General features: G+C 40.6%; 1 long non-coding RNA gene across 1 annotated transcript in view; it reads right to left on the minus strand.

Annotated features, from left to right (window-relative positions):
• Nucleotides 1-1,549, minus strand: part of LOC115009568 (uncharacterized) — a 37,998-nt gene extending 36,449 nt beyond the window's left edge. Inside the window, exon 1 of the long non-coding RNA XR_003832381.1 lies at nucleotides 1,081-1,549. This is a non-coding gene — a long non-coding RNA (uncharacterized LOC115009568). The remainder of the gene's footprint in view (nucleotides 1-1,080) is intronic.
• Nucleotides 1,550-15,737: the final 14,188 nt, after the last annotated feature.

A 15,737-nucleotide genomic window follows, 5' to 3' on the forward strand; every position in this document is an offset into this window, starting at 1 on the left:
ATTTAATCTGTGCTAAGAGAATGCAGAAACAATTTATTATTATCAGTTCCAGTGTGTAGTTTTGGTACGAAAAAAAGGACTCTGACAAAAATCCCGAAGTCATCCTCAACTGAATTCAAAATGTCTGATATAAAAGATGTTGACGTGATGACATGTGAAATTTCCAGTCCATACACACTGTAGTCTGGACAGCGACAGGTCATTACAGTAAATTGCTGTGTATTTTTGTTTTGCCTCAAACAGGCTACACCTACAACAAAGAAAAAGAGGACAGTTTTCAAAAAGTAAACATTTTATTTCAACAGATTTTAAATGTAGAAGTTGTTATTGTACCCTCTGATCCACACTACGTAGATATTGCATCTTGTGGCACTTTAGTGTTATCCGAACACGCATTAAAGTTACTTTAATGTATACTGTGTGACAATTATTACCTCCCTCATCATAGTATTTTTCCATCTCTATTTCAAGTTTGAGAGAAACCAAACTAATACCCAAAGTGCTGCATGGATTTCATCCCTCTGTGCTTTAGTTGTTCATGTTTGCACTCACCAGCTGCACACGGAACATCAACACCGTTCAATGTGACAGAGTTAAACCAAAGATTATGCTTTTTCTCCTTCTCATGACAGTGAACCTGAAACCACATGACACCTGCCAACAAGAGGCACTGTCTAGGCCACAGATACAGGAAATAGACTAAAAATAGAAGAACCACAACAGCAATACACTTTACACTACAGCACCAGGGTCAAATACTTAAACTGCTATACAATTATAAAATCCCACATAAATTATCAGAATAAAAAATGGTTAGTAAAATAATCCAGATTGTTTTAGTTGTACGCAGAGGGGTTTTTTTGTAAAGTAAAAACAACGGTTAAGTCTCTAATGTGCACAAAGGACCCACTATAACTATTCTAAGAATAGTAATGCTTTTTCTATTGACAGATCCTGTTGCGGAAAACATATTTCGGCCAACACTAATAAAAAAAAAAAGAATAAAACAATTACTACTAATTACTAATAAGCCACAATATGTACATGTCGTAGAACAAAGAAAGGCTGCAGTGGACTCACCATAATAACGCACCATGTGCTTGTTGCTTGTCAGCTGCAAGTCTCCTCCTCGCGCGTCCACAGTGCAACAGGCGTGAGTTTAAACCGAGAAAAAGGGGCAAATGAAGTCACTTTCTCCGGCTGCAGCTGTTGCGTGATTTGGCGCTTCAAGGAAGAGGGCAGTTTAACAACTGTACGTATCACCGCCGCTCTTCATGTAGTCCTAATTCAAATAGCCTTAGAAAGTTATCCTCAATTGAGTTATAATCTACGAGGTGGTTTGACGACTGTCGTGAGGACAGGATTATACACAACCCCGGTGAAAGCTTTGCATCTGTTTTATCCGCTGCGCAGGCTGTCCTCAATACCTCCGCACGGCTGCATGGCGAATCTGACTCACTCTACTGTGCGTAAAGGCTAGACTGCGAGTTATTATCACAGCCAACAGGGGTTTTTTGAGTGGTAGAGTTTATGGGTAACAAAATATTTATTTGGCCTCGTTTCGTCTTTGATAATTGTTTCGTGTGGAGGATTTAAATCCAGCTTGTTTCTGCAGGCTAACAATGATGTGCAACGTTTGAGGTTCATATAGTGAAGTCATGGTGCCCACTCAGTGCGTGTCTTTTGACCTGGCCTACATTCTTGCTGCTGAAAGAATGACAGTTAATATTTGATGCCAAGTCTGATCAATACCAGTACATCTGCTCTAGTAAAGAAGATAGCTACTGACCTACAGGGCATCACATAGGAGCAGTATTCTCTATGAGGCATGAAGTTCACTTACTTTGTCATTAACATACTTGATCAGCATGACCCACTCCAAATGTTGGGTATTTCTGTTAAATAGGAGTGAACACAATTTTAGAAAATATTCATCTTGGCTGGTGAAGTAGGTTAACTGTATTGGTTAGAAAAATGGCAATTAAATAGTCATAAAGTTAAAGTTTTTAAACGAATGCACTGTTGTTACAACAGCTTCTCAAACTGCTGCTACTGCCCTGTGATCAATGCAACAAAACACTATTTATTTTGCTTTAAATCATTATACTTTCTAATTCCCACTGTATTTCACTAGTTGAATGCTCTATTTTGAATGTCAGAAATAAACTTTCTTTTCTTTTCAGATTTGGTAAATTATATCCCTAGTGCTTCTATTTTTAGGAATAAACACATTCCCATTCCTCAGCGGTCAAGCACCAAGCATTCTCAGTTCAGTGTGCACTTAAGCATCAAAGTCAGTCACTCTCCAATCATTCAAACGGAGCGGCCTCAGGGATGTTTTAATGGTGATTCGAGTTGCCACTCAGAATAACTCTCACTGTATTTTCTGTTGCACCTGTTCTAAAATATCCGACTTGACACACAGTAAACACACAGGCTGACGTTTCATCCGGGGGCCACAAGCAACTTTTTCCCCAGCAACACGCTTTGCTCTAAAGCTACTTAGGCCGCTTGGTAGCATCTATTAATACAAACACCTCTCGCATTAATGTGTTCCTGCGACGCCTCGCTGAAATGTATGATCGTTTTGATCCCGAGCAACACGACCCTGTTGACCCCATACTGCATAGAGACAAGGGTAATGAGATTAGCCGTGCATGTGTGTGAGTCGTTTGTGACGTATCCTCTCCAGATTGTGCGTGCACAGCTTTCAGGCTCTGCAGTTCAAGTGACAAAATCATGGCAGTTAGGAGACTGTTTCCACAAAGAACTTCCTGCCTCTTTGTGACATGTGGTAAGGCTTATTTTAATGCACTGGGACAAACGGTTCCGTTTTTATGTCATGCTCTTATCCCCAGGGATTTCTTGTGGTTTTCCAAATGTGGAAGTTTTCGAAGCTTTGCCTCTCGTACACTGTGCAATTGAACGTCAATTTAAAAATAACAGGTAAAGAAAGAATCTCTTATTCTTTGCAGACACTCATGTGTGTGTGACTTTTCAATCGTCTGGTATCAAACTAAATTCATGGATGTGTGTTTGCAATTCAAAATAACTTACAAAGAAATATCTTACCAGCATTTAAGAGTGTTTAAAGTTTAAAATCTATTGATCTCTTGAAACAATGAGTCCTGGAGATCTCGTGAGGTGATCGGCAGGCCTGTTGTTGGACCTCAGAGCAGTTGTTGGTTAGAGTTAATGTATGGACCGCTGAAAACGTCTCTGGAAGCACCACAGGGGTTTTTGCCCTCTACACCGTCTGGCGCTCCAGACGCAGACGCAAGGACAAAGACACAACTATGATTCTCCAAGTGAAATCAAATCACTTCTGTCGACTTGATGTTAAACTGTCAGGAGAGACTTCTGCTCAGCCTCAATACTTTGATTAATTACATGCTGACCACTGGATCATAGCAGTCGTACCAGATTCAGCTGTATTTAGCTTTGTGTCATAAAGTGGCTCTGGGAAGTGAAGTCATCGTATTTACATGCAAAATGTTATGTATTGTGACATTTTTAATTTATTTATATTGTGCACACAATGCACAAATTAATAATACATTTGAAATAATGCAAGATTTGTTTTTTTTTGCCCTCCCCCAGGACAGCTGCTCTTGATTTCCACCCACTTCAAGTTAAAAAGCTAAATTCAGATTTTTGATTCAAAGTCAGTCCAACAACAACAGCGACAGACCCTGAATGCATACATCCGCACCCTGTTTCTATACTTTGCTTCACACAATGAATCTATTATGTGTCTTGATCAAGAGTCCAGACACAACATGCTTGCAAATGCAAAACCACTTGATATTTAGATTAAGGATTACGACTTAGTTGTCGTATTGCTTCTCCTAGAATTCAATGGAGTTTACCGTCATCCATAAGCATGTGAATTCCAGCTTTGGGGTAAAGCGATGAGGTCCTCTGTGGCAGTGGTGAGGCATTTTGCTTGAATGCTCCTTGACCTCAGACTGTCTGGAGGCTCTTTGCACACTAAGCCATGCTTATTTGTAAACAGAATGCTTTGCTGATGTTCTCCCCGCTCAGCCTCTGAATAAGGCCACCTTGCACAAAGAGACCATTCTCAATAGAGTTTGGACCCCATTTCTGCTTTCTATACTTTATATTTGTAGTGGAGGCCTTCCTTTGCTTTGGATCGAGAAAATAGGACCATCTTTGCATAAAGCATGCATTAATCAGTACATTGAGCGCTGTGCATTGTGAGTGAGTGACTTGAAGGTAATGCTTGATGTCAGTTGTTTTTCATAGTGGCCAGACCACCAACCTCACTGACAATACACCCCCCCCTTAAGTACCGCATGAAATAAAAGAAGATTGTAAACCAAAACTGGCACCCGGACCTCAAACTCTTGGCTGTCACTAACTTTCTCACATTCTCCCTTGCGCTGGTCTGTTACCTTCCAGAGCTACCTCTTTAGGAAAACATGTTCATTAAAATCCCAGCAGGAGTCCCTGCGTGGGCTTCACCCTGTCATTGACAGATGCATGAATGACTCAATATGCGTCTGGATTTGTAACCTGCGAGGGCTTAAGAAAAGGCCCGGGAGACAATCGCAACAGAGGCAAAGCTGCAGACCCTTCAGTCCAAACAAAATCTCATTGTTCCTGTTTTCCACAGTTAGGGGGTCCTCGCCCCTCCTCCCCCCCACCCCACAACACTCCAAGAACCTCAGTCCGCCGTCCCGCCCCAGTCTCCGTATTCCACCAGCTCTGAGTGCTGTTAGTGGGGCCCGTAATTAAACAGGGCCGCCTCTCAGTTTCTGCAGCTCCATGGGGGGAGTCCCTCCATGAAATGCACTCTTCATTCTGAGTCCAGACGGCAGCTGATGAGGGATTATCTGCTGGCAGAGGCATGGCATACTCCCCACTATAATCTTCAATTAGTTCAGTTCACAGTGATGTGTTGGGTGGACCTGCCACTACCTTTCCCACGGCTTCTTCATAAACACCACACCAACGTATTGAAAACATCACTTTGGTGTTTCCCACAAAGGGTGTCGGACTGGAAGACATTACCTTTAAATGCCATCATTTTATTTTGGCAAAAATAAATCCCACGCGCACTAGTTGTAAGTTTAAACTTAATACTATATCATACATATAACATATGTTATACACGATCATAATGGAAGTTCTCTCAATCACCAAACCAAACATTATTTCTTTTTTGTAATGTTGGAACTTTGCATCCAAAATTACAAAACATGTGACACCAAAACACATTAAAACACCAGGAAATGAGTTTTGTCCTGAAGCATGAGCGTACTGCGTCAGAAATACATTTTCTTCTGCTGCCATTTATCACAAGCTTGTCATGGACCAACATGTGGATGCAAATCTTGCGAGCTGTAACGTGATGAGACAGAAAAGTGTGTTTTATACCAGTTGCTTTTGAGAGAGACAAAAAAAACAAAACTGAGGAAAAAGGCCGGATAAGAACACCCGAGCTGATAACGTTCGTAATGGGTGCACCTAAAGAACCCTGGATATATCTAATCATGAACAACAAGAAAAAGCACATCGCTGGCCTTCCAATCTCAGCTAATGTGGTTCGAGTTACTTTTCAGCAGCTACCTCAGACTCTCTGAGGTAAAGCTATAACAGGCATGCTTTACAGTCATCAGCACTCTAAGTCTTGGTTCATTTACAGTTTGAACAACTGAGAATTCAGAAGGTGTGTCTCAGATTACAAAAAAAACCAAAAACCCATTAATTACTTTGGCTGAAAGATTTTTCCAAAAGCTCAGATTGGAGTTTTAAAACACAGTTGAGCGACTTGAGGAAACACAATACTTACATATCTTAAGGGCGGAACCTTTAGCTGTTTAAATGCACCGCTAATACATTATATTTCAACAGCATGCAAGTTGAACCGCATCTAATGCATACACTAATTTGAAACAAATTAGGAATCATATTTTATTAGAATTATATTACATTTCAGATGCAAAAATTAAATTATAGTGCTATTTCCCTTCTTAATCAGCTGGTAAAAAATGTTATCCACTCATGTTCACTCAGCCCAGGCCGATATGTGTTACTATCTTAATACTGCAAGAATTCCACAATACCCATAACTCCAGAAACATTTCCATTTTAATAATGTATCTTTCACCAGGCATCTCGAGTTCTGAGAGCAGGCATGTTGAAGGGAAACTGGGTCTGTATTAAATGAACAGAAGTGTTTGGAGAGGAACACAATATTTTCTTGAACCAGTTCTCAGCGCTTTAACATTGCTTGATGTTATGTTGGGAAGTACTTATACTTAATGTCACTCATAAAGGTCTAATGCCAAGAGGCTGTTAAACTGTGATGACATATTGGTGCCTTTTGGTACATAAAGATAATATGATAGGGATCAATAACTCCATCTTGTCAGTGCGGAGGTTATCTGATCCGCTCATCAAGCGGCAAAGTGACAGACAGATAGGTTGGACAAGGAGTTTGTAAAATGAGCCCCTCAGCACTTTTTCCTCTCTTGATAATCAGCTTGTTTTCCACGAGAAGTCACCAACAAAATGCCTGGGAAACATGGAAATCATCTCACAGATTAAAAGACAAATGCCAAGCACTTGGAAAATGGAGGCTCAGTTTAACCAGCATCATCTCAAAATCGGAACACTTACAGCACAACATAAAATAAATATTTGTTGTTTAACTTCAGCCTTGTATAAACCGTATTTTACTATTATTATTATTATTATTATTATTATTATTATTATCATTATTATTATCATCATTATCATTATTATTATTATTATTATTATTATCATTATTATTATTATTACTATCATTATTATTATTATTATTAATATTATTAATATTATTATTATCATAATCATTATCATTATTATTGTTATTATTGTTATTATTATTGTTATTATTATTGTTATTATTGTTATTATTGTTATTATTATTGTTATTATTATTGTTATTAATGTTATTATTGTTATTATTATTGTTATTATTATTATTATTATTATTATCATTATTATTGTTATTATTGTTATTATTATTATCATTATCATTATCATTATTATTATTGTTATTATTATTGTTATTATTATTATTATTATTATTATTATCATTATCATTATCATTATTATTATTATTGTTATTATTATTATTATTGTTATTATTGTTATTATTGTTATTGTTATTATTATTATTATCATTATCATTATCATTATCATTATTATTATTGTTATTATTATTGTTATTATTATTATTATTATTATTATTATTATTATTATTATTATTATTATTATTATCATCATTATTATTATTTTATTATTCTAACATGAGAAATTACACTGACACAGAATTTTCTAAAATACTTGTAAGGCTTTACACAAAATTAAAACTCATGGAATGATTTTTTCTTTTCTTTTCTTTTTTACAATATTTGGACATAATTGCATTTAATATTTCCTCCATGCTACAGTAGTTTGTTTGTCAAAGATGAATTGACATGAATGGAGTCAGTGGGTACTGCTGGGTAATTTAATCTATAACAAACAAAATCTTGAGTGCAATTTGGTTAATACCGACTTTGTGATCATTTCAGTGAACATTGGGTACTTATGTGAATTGATAGAGTATTTATGTTGTGCATCTTCACTTGCAGCGGCAAATCATCTCAAATATACTTATTAGAAATCATGCATGAAAAAGCACATATACTAGTTGCCATGTTCTCTCCACACCAATGCAGGTGATACCGTTGGTGTACCAACATAAAGGTAAGTTTTAACTAAAATGTGCACTTCTTTTCTTTGACAAAAATTCCTCCAATAACTCAGGCAAAGATCCCACACACAGGGTCAAATGTAGTCATGACAAAACAAAATAGAGCACAACTAATAACCGTATTTAAAAGCTCCAGTGCAAACCATTCAACTGGTGGTTTATTCTAAGGTGCAGAGCAGGTCATGTTACATTATTATAGGAGGCGTAAAAACCGCAGCAACACCCGTAGGGTGAGTCACATTCATGTGCAGAAGGGTCATCTCAGGTAAAGCGATCACGTGAGCTCCCCTGGCACCTTCAGGTTTGGCACTTTGTCCCATTATTGTTGGGAAAAGCTGGCCCATGTGCTGCGTTCTGCATTCAAGAAAGTCAGCCTGACACGGACACAAGGCCAGAAATACTGTTACACAAACAAGTCATGGGACTCCCCTCAATTCACCTGTGACCTGCTTTTTAAGGACACGTCTGAAAGGATAAGCTCACATGCTGCCAAGTGTTTTTGTAGATGTGTGTATATGGGTCTTGTTTGTTTTCCTTGGGAGCGCGGTGATAGGCTTAGATAGGCGGGCAGACATGCCTTAACAAGATGTGGGGCAGGCCTTGATAACACACTCAGATGAGCAGTCTATCTTTGGTCATGGGACTCCATGAACTCGCTCACCCCAGCCAGTGCAAATGAAAAACAGGCTGCAGATTCATGTATCAAAGAATAGCAGGGATTTAGATTTGCTATATTCTTACAAATACATGCAGCAATAATACAATTGTGGCTCATGCACGTGCACATTTGTGTTTTGCATTCACTAATGCATTCATTACTTTTGCATATATTTCTCCGTGCGGTGTGTTTGCATGTATCAGTGCACAAGTGGTCTTTGCATGTGGTATCTAATGTTTACCTCATGTGGCCTGGCCCTGTCGTTTGTCGGGCATTACCGCATCTAATCTCCGTCAGTGCTCTTGGATAGTCTCCATTCGAGGGTTCAATCCCTCCAGCTGACCCAGAGGATCTTTGCCATTTTCAGACTGTCTGTTGGGCCATCCCCACAGCCCTGCTGCAGGTTCTCTTACTCAACACGGCATGTGTTATTCATCACATGTTGTCATGAGCTGTCAAAAGCAGCCGTGACAAACGTTGCTTTACTGTTTATGAAACGATCGCGTTGGCCTCACACTTTAAACCACTATTATCATCCACAGTTTGCTTTCCGTGCACTTGTAAAAATCTGTTTTCTTGGCATGCGGTGCGGTAATTCAGAGGCGGGAGGACCTTTTTATTTGGGAAGTCAATGAAATACAACATTCTTCACTACATGCCAGTGCTGTGGATAAAAAGATAAGCAAACAACAGGAAATACATTAGTGTAATTAATGGTCAGACTTGTGGATGTATCACAGACCAACATACCCTTTTCCCGTACAGTAAGTGGACTTACAGCATGAAGCAATCAACGCTGGTCACTGCACAATACGATTACTGTATATCTCTTACACCCCCCTACTGCTCCCAGAGATGACAAACATGCATTGTCCTTGTCCAGGGCTGGAACAATCCCTTCCTTTGTGATGGAAATCTCCAGGGTCAGGCAAGGTCAAGGATCTTTAAGAACTGGAGGACTGTAAAAAGAAAAGAACACATGCGTGGAAAGGAAATTAGGACTTATAAGCAAGAAGCTTTTGCAGTGTATTTGACTGTAGAACCCAGTTGAAATCAAGCCTCCTACTTGTGTACCTCTGTTTTGTTTTTGCATATAAAATGCTCACAAGTCTGCTGAGCCTGTTCAGACAAAGCCTCCCCTCTGTCACAGAGCTGTGCTGAAGATATTTCGGCTGCTGCATGGAGACAGTTTTGTCCCTCCCTGCGTCACTCCTTCTTTCCCTTCACCCCTCCTTCTCCACACAGGCTGAATCAGCACACTGGACCCCCCCCCCCCCCCCCCAAGTGTCGCTTCGCAATGGCATCACCACAAATGTGCTTTGGTGAGCCGGCCCATGCATCACCGACAGAGAGCTGTCTCCCCCAATAACAGAGCCAGAAGGGGCCGTGTGGGCGGGAAATGAATTTGAAACAGCCGAGATGGCTCAAGTGAAGTGAAAGAATCACGACTAGAAAAAAAAAAAATGTTTTGCTCAACTGAGATTTAAGGGGAAACAGGCATAATAAATCAAAAAGAGCTCATGGAGCTTCTCTGTAATGTTGTTTTGGCTCTTGTTCTCATTTTAACATTTAAAACACATCTGTATTCACTTTTGCTGTGTAAAGACCACAGAGTATTTGTCATGATGAAAGACATGGCCAAGGAGTAAATTCTAATCCTGCGTGATAACTAAACATGAAGCAAAGGAAGGAGATCAGTGTAAATTGGCACACATGCGAATATTACTCGCTAAACTTCTATCTGACCCGTATGATTAGAAGGGAGCTTGAGCAGGGGCGTTTACATGTGCAGTGAGTGGCAGAGTGGAGCAGTTTATGGCTCTGGGGTCCGCGCTGTTAAAATATGCGAATTGGTCTGGACGCAGCTAAGATTGATTGAATACGGATAGAAAATCTGGTGCACACTCAGTATAATTTAATGGGTCGTTGGATCTTGATTTCTATCTTTCTCGAAATCTTTGAAGCGTTAGGGGGTAAAGATAATCTCATTAGTAGCAGCATATATTCTGGTACTTTTCATCAGGATGCCTGCTGACACATGCAAAAAATAACAGATGGAGAAATCCTTTGTAAACGTCTACAATTAGAGAGTAGTAAATACAATCTAGTGAAAGCAAATATCTGCTTTAATGGATCATTCCAGTCTACTGCAACTTGGATTGTATTTTTGTAGATTTGGCCATCATTTCGATCAGCGAGAACTTGGTACTCATCAACCGATTTGCAGAGATCTGGGAACGTGGCGACATTGCTACTGTGAAGTGTGAAGTGTGAAGTGTGAAGTGTGAAGTTCAGTGGGGCAAGAAATACAAGCGGTCAGATGATCAGACGAGTCGCAAACAAGCCAACAGTATAACCTTTATTTGAAGGTATATATATATATATATATATATATATATATATATATATATATATATATAATGTAATGTTCCCTCACTGCACAGGACAACTGCACAACTACAGTTCCAATTTGTGATGCATATATGTTTTTAATTCATTTAAACAGCAATAATGTTACTGGGTTGAATCCTTAATGACTAAGACCGGTCATATATATGTTTGTACTTTTGTCAATAAATAAAAAAAGATAAAGAACAGTAATGTGTTAGTCCAACTCTCAATACTTTCTGACTTCCCTATCCTGCCTGTTGCACTCAGACCTAAACCCATTTCCTCCTACTGAAACATCATTTGTAAAACAACATCATGAAATGTGAAATATCATCATATTTAAGATGGTTTAAATAGTAGTGCACCAGTGAGTATGTACTGCAGCAGGATCATGTATGTGGGAGAGACAATGCCCATGTTGTGAACAATGACATGTTTTTAATTATATAACAAATGACAGCTGTAAAGCAGCACAGAATAAGATACATCAGACTAAACAGGCAATGCTAGTGAAAGGATCAATTATTCTTCTCAAAGGAAATAGTTGTCATTAACAGTGGCCTGGTGAAATTTGACCGGGGAAAGAAAACACTCTTTGTCTCACAAGGTTGAGCTAATGTTCCTCAGGAGGAGTGTGGTGACCAACGGGCTGAGGGTTTGCTGATGAGCTCCCTAAACTAATGCAGGTCACGGATACAAAGTACGCTGCTTTGCCAGGTTTATAATGTTTCGCCCACGCAATCATGGACATGAATGACATTTCCTCACGGGGGAATAATCAGATCGCTCAGTGCATTTGTGATTATTATTCAGTTTGTGTAATAAGTAGCGCACACCACTTTATATTCCAGATCTTTAGCGTCAATCCGTGCACTATGAGAGGAGACAGTTTTGACGATTGTTCCGGTCGAGATCAGCCTGAGATTGTACGATTAAAGAGAGCATTTACATATGTTTTATGTTTAGGTGCTTTGTGTAACATGTTAAAACAGAACCCTGGCGCTGTAATGCACTTTAACTTGGAGCGGTGGGCACAATGTCTATCTTTGATCAGGCTCTTTTTGAACCTTAATAGGGAGTACTGTTACTGTACAGTGATACGCCTGGTGGGACCGGGAGCGTGGGGTGTCTGAGCCAGACACCGTTTCAATCACACAGCAAGGCAGGAATTGGAGGAGATGTATTCCTCTGAATTTAAAAAGTGGTGTGCAATCAAGAGTCAAGAGGCCCCCCCCCCCCCTTTACACACACACACACACACACACACACACACACAATCCATTTGGCAATCTAATCCACTGTAGTGTTGGCTGTAGTCAGGAAGTGCTAATGAAGTTATTAATGATATTCATGTGTGCAGTGGCGTGCAAGCAAGGAATGGGCCTCCATTGGCCAGCTGGTAGATCAGTCGCAACTTTAGATAATGGTGATTAATAAAGTGGGGAAGAAAGGAGAGAGAGAGAGAGAGAGAGAGAGAGAGAGAGAGAGAGAGAGAGAGAGAGAGAGAGAGAGAGAATGACTTTCACTTTGAGCTTTGTCAAGTATAAAATGAGCAGAGAGATACTACCGACAAACACATGACACGGGCCGAGAGTGACATAAAATGGCCACTTCAACAATAAGGGAGACGATTAAGAGATTATCGGTAAATCTCCTGAAACACGCTTTGATCGCACAAGATGGCTGTTTAACACTTTTAATTATTTCCTTTTGTCTGAATGAGTAAAAGCCATGATCCACGTGACATGTTGAACAAGAGCCATCAATGCAGTAACACACGTTCTTACAGAGGATGACTAACAGATACACAATTCTGTTCACCTGATCACAGACTGGTCTTGTCCACAGTGTTCCGCTATCACAGCAATATAATAAGTCACTCCTGCAAAGATGGCAGCAATTAAGATGGCGGAGGAACCGGGGGGACAGTCAGACCCACGGCTCCACGCGGGCCGGATCCACTGGCTCCATTACTAGGGGCTGTTGAAAGCAAGGACCTCCTTCCAACTGCTGCCTCAATGCTTGTCCAACAACTCCCTCTGCTGGGTGCAGCGGGGGCAGAGTCGAGCTCCAGCTCAGTTTAATCTGACTTCTAAAAGCTTTTATGCATGGAAAGAGTGTAAACACACCATTAGCTACTCTTTCTAGCATGCTTTTCCAGTGTTCAAGTCTAAGTGTATGGTAAAATAATTAGCTAAAAATCTACATCTAATATTCTAAACTAATCTGTTCATGCGTTTCCTGTGCACGTTTTTACTTGCTAGTCGACTGAGGGAGACGGAAAGCAGACTGACTCAAAATGGCACAAGTTAGCGGTGTAGCATTTTGTGCTGCATCCTTTGTCTCCATCTACTGGACGGACTCAACTGTCACTTTGTTTTCCTACTTTATTCCAGTGTCTTTCAACAGGCAGCTAGTGATGTTCATAAAAGGCATCAAAATGAGGATAATTTACAGTAACAAGACACAAAAACGGAGAGTTTTTGTGACGCTTTAGGTTTTGTTGATAATATTTAGGAATATGTGAAAATAGAAAAAGTCATTTGTACGTTGTTCGTACAGTTCACATCACAAATGAAAGGTTTTTTGAGCAGAATGTTTTACAAATGTGTATGTATATATATATAAATACAGATTATAATGTACGAAGCTCTTGGACATATTGCTTGACTCTATGATACCACACACAGATGGACAGTGATTCCCACAGACATCATCATTCCGATGGCTTCCTGGTGACAGCGGTCAAATCTGAATTTCATACCAGAGTGCCAGGATCCAACCACCCATTACCACCAATATATCCCTCAATAAAATGTATTTAATCGCTTGGCTATGAATGATTTATCTGTCCGAGCAGAATGCGGCGCCAGCACTGTGCACGTTTGGGAGCAATTATTCTGTTCAAGCTAAATGAAGATAAAGGAAAGACAAATTTACTGCCCTCATGCACCATTGGTCGCATAAGAAGAATTGCATTGTCCACGTTTGCTATCTGCCACTTTCTGTGAGCTTCCAGTGCATCTGCCAGCAAGCGCTTTCTACAAATTCCACTAGGTTCCAGTAAGTGGTGTCAGACAGCGTTCCTGGGCTTTAACGGGAAATCTGTCTTTGGGGTGCAAGATTATAACCTCTGCAAACCGCTGGTCAATGGAAAAGTCCTAATCCACTCATAGGCCAACCACTCCCCAGTGTAATATTGGCTCCAGGAGATATGGAGGTGGCCGATTTGACCAAAAACAAATAAATTCAGTAAAGAATAAAATAAATACTCAGAAGAACAGCATGAGGAACATTTCGGTCTCTGTTTTCTTATAGTCACTTTTGCTTTTGTTACGGCTGAATTTGGAGAATAGAAAATGCTGCTATGAAGACGTGGGCCCCCTTTGTCCCACGCTGCAAACTCATAGATACTGAAACGATTACACATTGCGATGTGATGTGATGTGAATTCTTTAGAATCGTTGCTAACATCTTCCACACAGATGCCTTCGACATTACTCTGCCATCCCACACTTGCAGCAGCCTCTCATCAGAAGCTGATAATGACTTTTACTCTTGCACTTGTGGCCTTATTGTTATACGGCAGTCCAAACAAAGGAGACGTTTTTTTTTATTCTCTGAAAGAATGCATGTCGTAAAAGAAAGTGTTGCACCGCAGCAAAATAAAACCAAATGGGAAGCCTTTCATGTCTCTGCAGCTTCGGTTTACAACGGGGTTTACGCTACGACTGAAAATATCATTGTCATGCTGGCGGCGGCTGAGGTAATGGCTCCGGCCTCAGAGAGGAGGATGGCTCCCCTTCTGTGTCCGCCAGCCGCTGTTGTCATCTTCGCCCGAGATCCCGACACCAGACAGAACGAGGAACCGAAGACGATGTGGAGAAGAAGTGCAGACAAGGAAGACGAAGAGGAAGAAAGGAGAATCCCCTCAGAGCCAAGTCCAATGGAACGCTGAAGCGCCCTTTGACCTCCGCTGTCAAACAACCCAGAATGCTCTCTGTTCTCATTTCCATTGGAGTTGATCCTGCCGGCAGGGAGCTTTGGGTTTGGCAACAGGGGCTGTCACTCTTCTGTCTCCACGGAAATGTCTTCTTCCTCTACGCGCCAAGGGGGAAGCTTGAGGGCAGACACTCAGACCGACAGACAGACAAACCGCAGGCAGCCCAGCTCTCTGGAGTTGAAATAGCAGTCACTTCTTACAGGAAGTCGCTGCTCACTGGGATGCTTCACTGCTCAGACACAACAAAGTGGGCTTCTACAGACCAAAACACACAGGAAGAAAAAGTGTGGGGTTAAGCGGAGGACAGGAGCAGGACGAGAGTTGAAATAGAGTGTGTGTTGACTGTGTGGGATTCGTGTCCTTGAAGACGCTTGGAAAGAGAGGAAGTTGAAACAAATGGCCTCAGATAGTTTATTTATAAAGGAGTTCATTTCTACTTTGTAAGGAAACAGGTTCGCACAAGTCTCTGTGCATTCTGGTTGCCCTTTGCAACACATGTATGGGTTTGCAAACTGACAGGCGGTAAGCTGTCAGTGTCTTTACACCAGCGTCACCAGGACGACGTCTCCTACATTTATTGTTTCTAACAATTTAAGCGATTCTGACTGTGACCCATTCTGACCCAGGACAATTTAACTGTCTCTCTCGCATTTCCTCTCCTGCGGCTGTCTTCTTATACACTGTCCGGCCTCTGGGCACTACAAGAACCTCCCTGACCAAATTTAGATGTCAGATTACTGTTGTGGAGTCAAACAGGCAAACAAGCAGTGTGTGTGGCTGTGTAACGGATCCATCCAAACATTCCTTTGTGTATGTGAGGCCCCTGCAAGGTTCAGAGTGTAGCTGACACAACAAAGGGAACCTGTGTTTGTCAAGCAGCCCGAAGCCAGGCCCAACCCGAGGCTGCCAGAGCAGCC

This window comes from Cottoperca gobio, chromosome 6, assembly GCF_900634415.1.
Source record: "Cottoperca gobio chromosome 6, fCotGob3.1, whole genome shotgun sequence".
NCBI classification, from domain to species: Eukaryota; Metazoa; Chordata; class Actinopteri; order Perciformes; family Bovichtidae; genus Cottoperca; species Cottoperca gobio.